Source organism: Artibeus jamaicensis, unplaced genomic scaffold, assembly GCF_021234435.1.
Source record: "Artibeus jamaicensis isolate MK-2021 breed Jamaican fruit bat unplaced genomic scaffold, CSHL_Jam_final contig_797, whole genome shotgun sequence".
NCBI lineage: Eukaryota > Metazoa > Chordata > Mammalia > Chiroptera > Phyllostomidae > Artibeus > Artibeus jamaicensis.
In genome coordinates this window covers 8246084-8254705 of record NW_026521977.1, presented here as the reverse complement: position 1 = coordinate 8254705, position 8622 = coordinate 8246084, and positions in this window count along the sequence as shown.

Genomic DNA, 8622 nt, shown 5'->3' with positions numbered 1-8622 from the left:
TCAGGGGGGAAGACAGGGAAATATTTCCTCATCCCAGGGGGCAGAATGAAATTAGTTCTTCTAACTAGAGGGATGAGAATAAAGCAAAGGGCTCTAAAAGGGCATAGTTTTATAGGGACAGACCAACAAAAGAATATGAAGTTCCTGATTTCTGAAATAAGACCTGACTTTGAATCCCACACCTGCCACTTGTGGCTGTGTGTTTGTGGACAGACTAACCACTTTGCACTTCAACTTCCTCATCTAAAAGATGGTGTATAAGGCCCTGGCTGGTGTAGCTCAGCGGATTGAGCATGAGCCTTTGAACCAAACAACCGCAGTTTGATTCTCAGTCAGGGCACATGCCTGGGTTGCAGGCCAATTCCCAGCAGGGGACGCACGAGAGGCAACCATACATTGATATTTCTCTCCCTCTCTCCTTCCCTCCCCCTCTAAAGATAGATAAATAAAAAAATTAATTAAAAAAAGATGGTGTATCAAAATTTGAGAGCAATGAAGGTGTTCTTCAGTAGGTGAATGGATAAACTGTGGTACATCCAGACAACGGAATATTATTCAGTGCCCAAAAGAAATGAGCTATCAAGCCATGAAAAGACATGGAGGAAACTTAAGTGCTTATGACTAAGCGAAAGAAGTCGATCTGAAAAAGGCCGTATACTGTGTGAAGGCAAACATATGACATGCTGGAGACAGTGAGAAGGTCGGTGTTAGCCAGGGGTGGTGGGGGAGGGAGAGGTGAACTGTCAGAGCACAGGATTTCGAGGGCGGTGGAACTATTCTACATGACACTATAATGGTGGACACGTGTCCTTATACATCTATCCAAGCAGAATGTACAACACTAGGAGTGAAACCTAAGGTAAACCGCCGGCTTTGGGTGATTATGATGTCAACGTAGGCTCATCAGTTGTCACAAATGTGCCACCCTGGTGCAGGGCGTTGATAGTGGGGGAGATTGTGTGTTTATGGGGATAGGGGGTATATGGGAAATCTCGTCATACTCTGCTTAATTTTGTTATAAACCTAAAGCTTCTCTAAAAAAATGAAGTCTAGCCCTGACTGGTTGGGGTGTCATCCTATACACTGAAAGGCTGCAGGTTTGATTCCTGCTCAGGGCTCATAGTTAGGTTGAAGGTTTAATTCTCATCAGGGCACAAACAGGAGGCAACCAACCAATGTTTCTCCCTCACGTTGCTGTTTCTCGTTCTCTCTCGCACCCCCACCCTCTTTCTCTCTCTCTGAAATCAATAATAAAAATATATACTCAGGCAAGGATCAAAAAATAAATAAAGTCTATTTGTAAAAAAAGGTGTGTATCTGTTATCTATTACCATGACAATGCTATGTAATGACCCACCCCCAAAGTCAGTGTGTTCAAACAACAAGCATTATTTAGTTTAATGAGTCTACAATTCGCCAGATTGGGCTGCGCTCCTGGACTCACCTGGGAAGCTGCTCTGGGCCCAGCTGGGCTCCCATGTGGTAGCTGACCGGCTGCTGGCCGATCCGGGCTGGCTGATCCGGGCTGGCTTTGACTGGGGCTGCTGGGGCAACTCAGCTCTTCTCCCTTGGTCTCTCATCATCAAGAAGGCTAGTCTGCACACATTTTCATGGTGACGGCAATGGTGCCAAGGTGCAGGCAGAATTGCCCAACTGATTTTCAAATCTCTGTCCGAGTCATGTATGTTATCCCTTGGGCCACCCCAAGTTATATGATTGAACTCAGAATTGAGTGGGGGAGAAATAGGTCTCCTGATGTGAAGAGCTTCAAAGGCACACGGCAAAGGCCGTGGATACCAGGAGGAATGAGGAGTAGGGCCCATTCATATAATGAGGCTACCAGATGGGATAATAGTATGCTCACCCCACAGGACTGCCGCAAGGACTAGATGTGGTCAGGTATGTGTGTTTAATATAGGCCCGGTCCCTAATAGAAATGTATAAAGTGGTTACTTCCTCTTCACCACAGAAACGTTAGGCTGTGTCAGGGGCTTTTTGGATGGAGTAGAAAATGCAGAAATTTTCTGCAGCCACAGCAGCCAAGGTTAACACATGACTTAGGCCCTGTTTAGTGGGCCTACCACTGGGGCCCTGTGCCATGGATCTGCTGGAGCTGCCTCTCGGGTTTGGTCTTCAGGCTCAATAAGCAGAGTGTCACTGGTTGGCAGATACATGCTCATCATTTGCAGAGTTACGCTCATCTGAATACACCCCTACCCACTGAAAGGAGTCACCGGGAGGCTTCCTGACCATTCGCTTCCCTCTCACTACACAGGCAGTCCCTGACAAATGAAAATGGATTCGCCTGCCTCTTGAGCAATGATGATGATGATGATAACATTAATGGCTCCCACCTCCTAGGTAGGCAAAACAGAATCTCATCTGATTCCCACATTAACTCACTGAGGTTAGTACTAATATGATCCCCATTTTACAGATTAGGGAAGAGAGGCTCAGAAAAGCTGTCCAGCTAGGTAGGAAGTGGTGAATTTGGGACTTGAACCCAAGTTTCTCCAACTCCAAGGCCAATACTCTTCACTACTTCACTTATTCTCTTTTAAAGCTTTTTGGTTTACTCTGCTTGTTTCAAGTCAGCGGCCACTGGAATTCTGTGTTTCTTTTTGGAAGCCTGCTTTAGCCATTCTTCATGCTACTCACGTCACACACTGATGAGACAATGGCAGATCTGTAGGGAGGGGGTCGTGACTGAAAGGGAATTTTTCCAGGTCTACACAGGTGAGGGGCCCCCAGTGGGCAGGGCTGTCCTCTCTCCCACACTGGAGTTACACTTGAAATCTCGCCCTGCCCTTGAAGGCCAATGCTTGCTGGTCATTCCTGGGACAGCCTGAGGCCTTGGCCAAAGCCAAGGCCCTGAAACTGGCCTTCCTCCCAGGGCCCGGGGCCTCTTCTAGCTTGTATCTAAGGGCCAGGGAGAAGCAGGACTCCAAGAGGGAAGACTAGGCCCCAAACCTCAGGCCCGAGTTAGAGAAACCCGAGAAGGCCCCGGGACAGCTGACTCTGGGCGCCACGTTTTGCAGGCGGCTGCCCCTCCCCCCACACTGGCGGTGCTGTGAGTCACGGGTTTTAAGCTGAGCACTCTGGGAGATTAACCAGCTTTGGGACCAGCTGCTGGAGGAGGATACTTGGCCGAAAGAAGCGGGATAAAGTTACCCTCTCAGAAGTTTATAGGAAGGCCCATAAATGCCCCCAACTGCGGTGGGGCCCAAGATCCGGGGAGCTCCTGGGTGCTCCCCCTGCCCAGGCCCTCGATGGCTGAACTCATTCCCCCAGTCCTCACCTACCCACAGGGTCTGCTCATCTGGCACCTATTGGGAATGCCTGCTGGTTCCAAGAGGGGTCTTGGGCAATGGGCCTTCCTTCCCTGGATGACACACATTAGGGACCTGGAGTCAGTGGGAAGGGCCAGGCTCCCGCCTGGCTCAGGCTGGGAGCAGAGGCTGGTGGGAAACGTCCAGAGGGGATGGTGGGCCATGGGCACACAGGCTGTCCCACGCAGTGGGGTGGGGGGAGGGACAGGAAAGTCCTGACAGGGCTCCAGAATGCATCTTGTCCAGGGGCTGCCACTGACCCTCTGGCCTGAGTGTTCTCATTCACTAAAAAGAGGACTTATGTAGGCCATAGGTTTACAAACAGGGCTCTGTGGAGTACTGGGCCATTCAAAGGTGCTGCGGGGACTCCACAGGGCCGGGCTGGACTTTCAGGCCAGCAGGGTTCTCCAGCTACCACACAGAACCCTCCTCCCATCTCACATGTTTGGATTTACCAAAATAACCCCACTTTCCCCCACTGATTGACTATCCATTCAGTCAAAGTTACTGAGTGCCTGCTATGTGGCAGGCTCAGGCTGGTGGAGAACAGTGGTGCTCTTTATAAGAAGTAATGAGTTATACATGTGAACTAACATAATTAATTTACAACAATAAAATGGTACCCTGATATGCTTTATGTATCAGTCTCATGTAAGAACTTAACTGAAGACAGCCTTCCTCTCTTGAAGAAGTTTGCTTGGGGTGATCTGCTGAGTACCTTCCTGTTTACTCGACTCCATTCCCAGGGCCCTGGGCTGCCAGTTCCTTGGCAAAGACCCAGAAAGGGGTGAGGAGGAGGCATCTTGTCCCCAGGCTGGCCATTAACATGGGAGTCTCTCCAGATGTTTGAGGGGCACAGTCTGAGTGGGTTTTGTGTCCCCTCTGTACTGGGGCCTGGAGGGGATGTGGACAGGAGGATGGTGCCACACTGGATCCAAAGATGGGGTGTCCAGGAGAGCCCCAAGCTGGCCCAGGCCCTCTTCGTCCTATCTGCAGCCTTACTGGTACCACCACCGATGCCAGCCGATACCCAGGCATTTTATAGGCATCCTCTTAGTCCAGGAAATTGGATATTTTTAGCCACATATTACAGATGAGGAAATAGAAGGACCCACTACAGGGCCCATTCTAGCTTAGCGGGAGACAGTAAGTGTAATATGTAACACTTGCACCACCTACTACAGGCAGGAGCTTCCCCTAAGTTAACTCAGCCTCCTTATACCACTGTATGATTATCCTTCCCATTTTACAGATGAGGAGACTGAGGCAGAAAGGTTAACATCCAGTCACAGAGCAAGTAAGATAGCCCTGGGGTTTGAACCAGAGCCCTTGCTGTGCTAACAGCCAAGTTAACATCATTCCACTAATTGCCCCCGGTACCATCACTGGGGCAATTGAGATAACAGGACAGTCCTTGCTGTCCCACAGCTCCCACTTGGACATGTGTAACATGTCACCACTACTCAGGGTGAGGAGACAGCACCTGGGGTCAGTGTGGGGGACGAGGGCAAGAAGAGATCTGTGTGTGAACCCTGGCTCTGCCTCTGACCCATGGGGTGACCATGAACAAGGCCTATAACCTCCTTGAATCTCTACTGCCTTATGGGAAACACTTCTTGTTCAGGATTGACTGAGCATTAATGGGATAATGCACAGCCATCATTCCTGGGTAAGGCAGACAATGAGCATCCAGTAAATGGTAGCTCTTGTTATTAGCAGTACTGGGAAGAAGGTGGGGAGAATGAGGAAGAGGAAGATTTTGGAACTTGTCTCTCTGTGAGTTCTGTTCTTGGCCAAAGGCTGGCCTGCTGCACCCAGCCCTTCTTTGCAGCCCCAAGTCTGTCCAGGCACCTGCTGTGGGTCCTGGCAGCCCCAGGCAGGGCCAGGGAAGGGCCAGGGTGAGGCCGGGAGGGCGGGTGAGGACAGCTCAGCCCAGTTCCCGACCGCTGCGTTGCTGGTGAGAGGGCAGATCTGTGCTGGGCAGCTTGGTGCCTCTGTGAGAAGAGTGAGGACGTGGAAGAGTGAGCGGAGGCAGGGCTTGCCTGACCCTCCTGCCTCTCAGAAATGAAGCCCCTAGGGGGCTTTCCTAGGTGTTGGTGCGCAGGGGCAGCTTCCACAGCTCTGCCCGCCCAGTGCCTCAGCTCCCTGAGCACCCCCTTCTGCTTATCACGTGTCCAGGTCTGCCTCTGTTCTCAGCCAGCCCCTGTCTCCCAGTGTTGCAGATGACCTTGGAGGAGTCCAAGTCTGGTGTGAGCCAAGATTCTGCAAGAAGAGGGAAGAACAGGGAGGGAAGTGGGTGCTGCAGGGAAAGCTTCCTGGTGGAGGCAGCTCCTGTGCTCTGGGAAAAGGAGAGGCCTCCCTCCAGGCAGAGGGAACAGCAGGGGCAAAGGCCCAGAGGCTTATCTCTGGCATTAGATAAGAACACGGGATTCCAACACGACCTTTGTCCAGATCCGATTGTTGAGGTAGAAAATGGGCCCATTAAAGCAAATCTGAGTCAGGTATAGATTGGGAATGGACTTGAGGGGGCAGGCCTGAGTTTAGGGAAAGTGAAATGTAGGGGCCAGAATTCCCCTCTTGTGGTCATTAGTCAGCGCCAGAGAGCTGGGGCCCTGCCGGGTACAGGGCTGAGTTCACTCTTGCTGGGAAGTAGGCAGCTTGTTGCGGGTGGGGATGGGGCTTGTGCCCAAGTCTACACCTGCAGAAGGAACTTGAGCAGCAGGGCTCAAAGAGGGTGAGAGTTCTTCCTGACACCCCCTAAATACACACTCTGAGTATGAAGGTGTCCCACACTGGCTTGTCCAGGGACACTCCGTCTCACATACCAGTTAAGGTCCTGGATGGCGACACTTGGTGAACATTAGGTGATAATGGGGACTGTCATTTCAGAGAAGCAACCCCAGCCAGACCTTTAGAGACGCAGACCCAGAGCAACACCATCGGAAGGTGACAACTGCTCACGGTGGCACAGAATCCAGTAGCCCCCACTTGACCCTCAAAGCCCCGACTCCAGTTAGACACCTTCAGGCCGCTGCCCTGCAGCAGCCTCACTCCAGGAATCCTCTCGGGCCTGCGCATCCAGCCGTCAACCCTCAGCGACAGCCGCAGGGCCCCGGTGGCACACGTGCGCCCGCTGCCTGAGGCCGCACACACCCCAGCACACGCCAGCGAAGGGCTAACGAGCCCACAGCCCTCCTCGGCGGCAGGAGGGAGCCAGTTGTCGGGTGGGGCCGCGCGGTCACACAGCATTAGCCCTGCTGCCGTCCCACCAGGTGCGGCCACTGCCCCTAATCCCTGGCCCTGGCCCGCTAAGCCGGGCCTGAGCGACGCCACAGCTGGGGGCGGCAGGCCACGCGCCGCCCATCACCGCAGCCCCAGCCCACCGCCCTCCCCTGCCAGGCGCCCGATGCGGGGCCCCTCCCCACACTCTACCCACTCCCACCTCCCCCAGCCCAGCACGACCCGCCCCCACCCCTCACCACCCACTGACCCTGTGCCCCTACCTCCCTCTACCCCTTAGCACTCTCCTGCCCCGCCCCCAGATCTTCCCCCTGTTTTCCCATCATCTTCTACGGGGGCCAGGCAGACTGGCGCTGCACCCCCACGCCAGCCTCAACTCCACAGGTCCTGCAGGGCTCAGCCCCGCCCCGGGGCCACCCACCTGCCAGTTCCACGCACCCCTCTACCAGAGCAGGACTGGAGCTTCCGCCCTCACTCTGCACCCTTCTCACTGACCTGCTGTGCCCTTCTCAGCCCACCCCCCTCACCCACCCCACCCCTACCTGGACTGGTAAGGTTTGGAGGGGGTGGGGGTTCCCTCTTCCCCTACCGCGAGAATTTACAGCCTCCATGTGCTCATGCCGTTTTGGGCAGAGCTCACCTTCCCCTAGGCAGCCTAACTTCAGATCTAATCCTCTGATTCTTGCCCCCAGAAGGATTAGGATCTTTGTGGGGATGCCACGGTCTCTTTGAACCTCAGTTTTATTTGTCTGAAAATAAGGAGATGTGGTATAGACGAATTCTGAGGACCCTTCGCTTTCTCCTGTCCCATGCCATTAGCAAGGTCACTTGCCTCCTGTCATCTGAATGTTGAAGACACAGGAACCTGGGAGGGATCCCACTGACCCCATCTCCTCCCATCACCTGGCTTGCAGGGTCTGAGCCAGCCAGGGCAGCTTTCGGCCTCTGGTGTGGGTTGTGGGTAAGAGAGGACAGGGTAGAATCTGGGTGCTCAAGTCTGGGTCAGGGCTTGGGGCTGGCTGTGGCAGGGTCTCTGCCACCTTGGGATGTCCCCAGGAATGGTGTGCTCTGGGACTGGCCTGCTGGGGGTCCTGGCCTCAGGCACTTCCAGCACTGGTGCTGATGGACAGCCCTGGCAGGTGGGAGCCGGCTGGTCACCCCTACCCACCTGTCACCCTCCTGCTCCGGTGGCCAGCTGCCTGACCCACTGACCAACTTCCTGCTGCTTCGCAGCACCCTGGGCACTGGGTGATCAGGGCTGCAGGGCCCCACCCCTTTCCTTCAGTGTCTCCCCCAACTGGCTGGCTCAGAGCACACACGCGCACAGATACCACGCAGGGGCAGATTCATGCTGTGCACACAGACGCGTGCACTAGTGCAGGGCTGCATGCGAACTGGGCCAAGTTGCTTCTTCTCAGGGGAGTGAATGTGGACGATAGGGCCACGGAGTGAAGACAAAGGCGTTGCCTGGGCCACGGACACCAGTCCTGGTTCTGTGATAACCTGACTCTGTGACCTTGTCAACTTCCTTGTACCTCAGGTCCTTCATCTGGTAAATGGAACTGGTCATCATAAATATCTTATCTCACTGTTTTGAGAATCAAATGAAACAATCCACCAAAGTGCTTAGAATAATTCCCAGTACAATGTAAGTCCACAATACACGTTAGCTGTTAATGTTATTATCCAGTGGGGGCTGAGGGGCTCCTGGGAACACCCCAGTCAATAGTGTTCCTTTAATCAGTAATTTCTGGCCATAACTGTTGAAATGGCTATAAATCACCCTAATAGTATTTTTATTCCACTTTCCATGAGAGGCTGTCAGTTGACATGAAATCTGATGAAATTGGGATATGCCATTTCCACAGCCTTACCTGAATCCTGGCTTTGATTGCTCATTCTTTGCTGTTTAAAAACCAAGAGAGCTTGCAAGGTTAGGCCTGAGTTGCCCAGTGAACTCTAGGCTGGGCCTGGAGCTCACATATTGTCTCTTCCAAATCTGTTCTGGACCCTCTCCCAGATCAGGGTCACTGGTCAGTGTGTCTCAGGACCC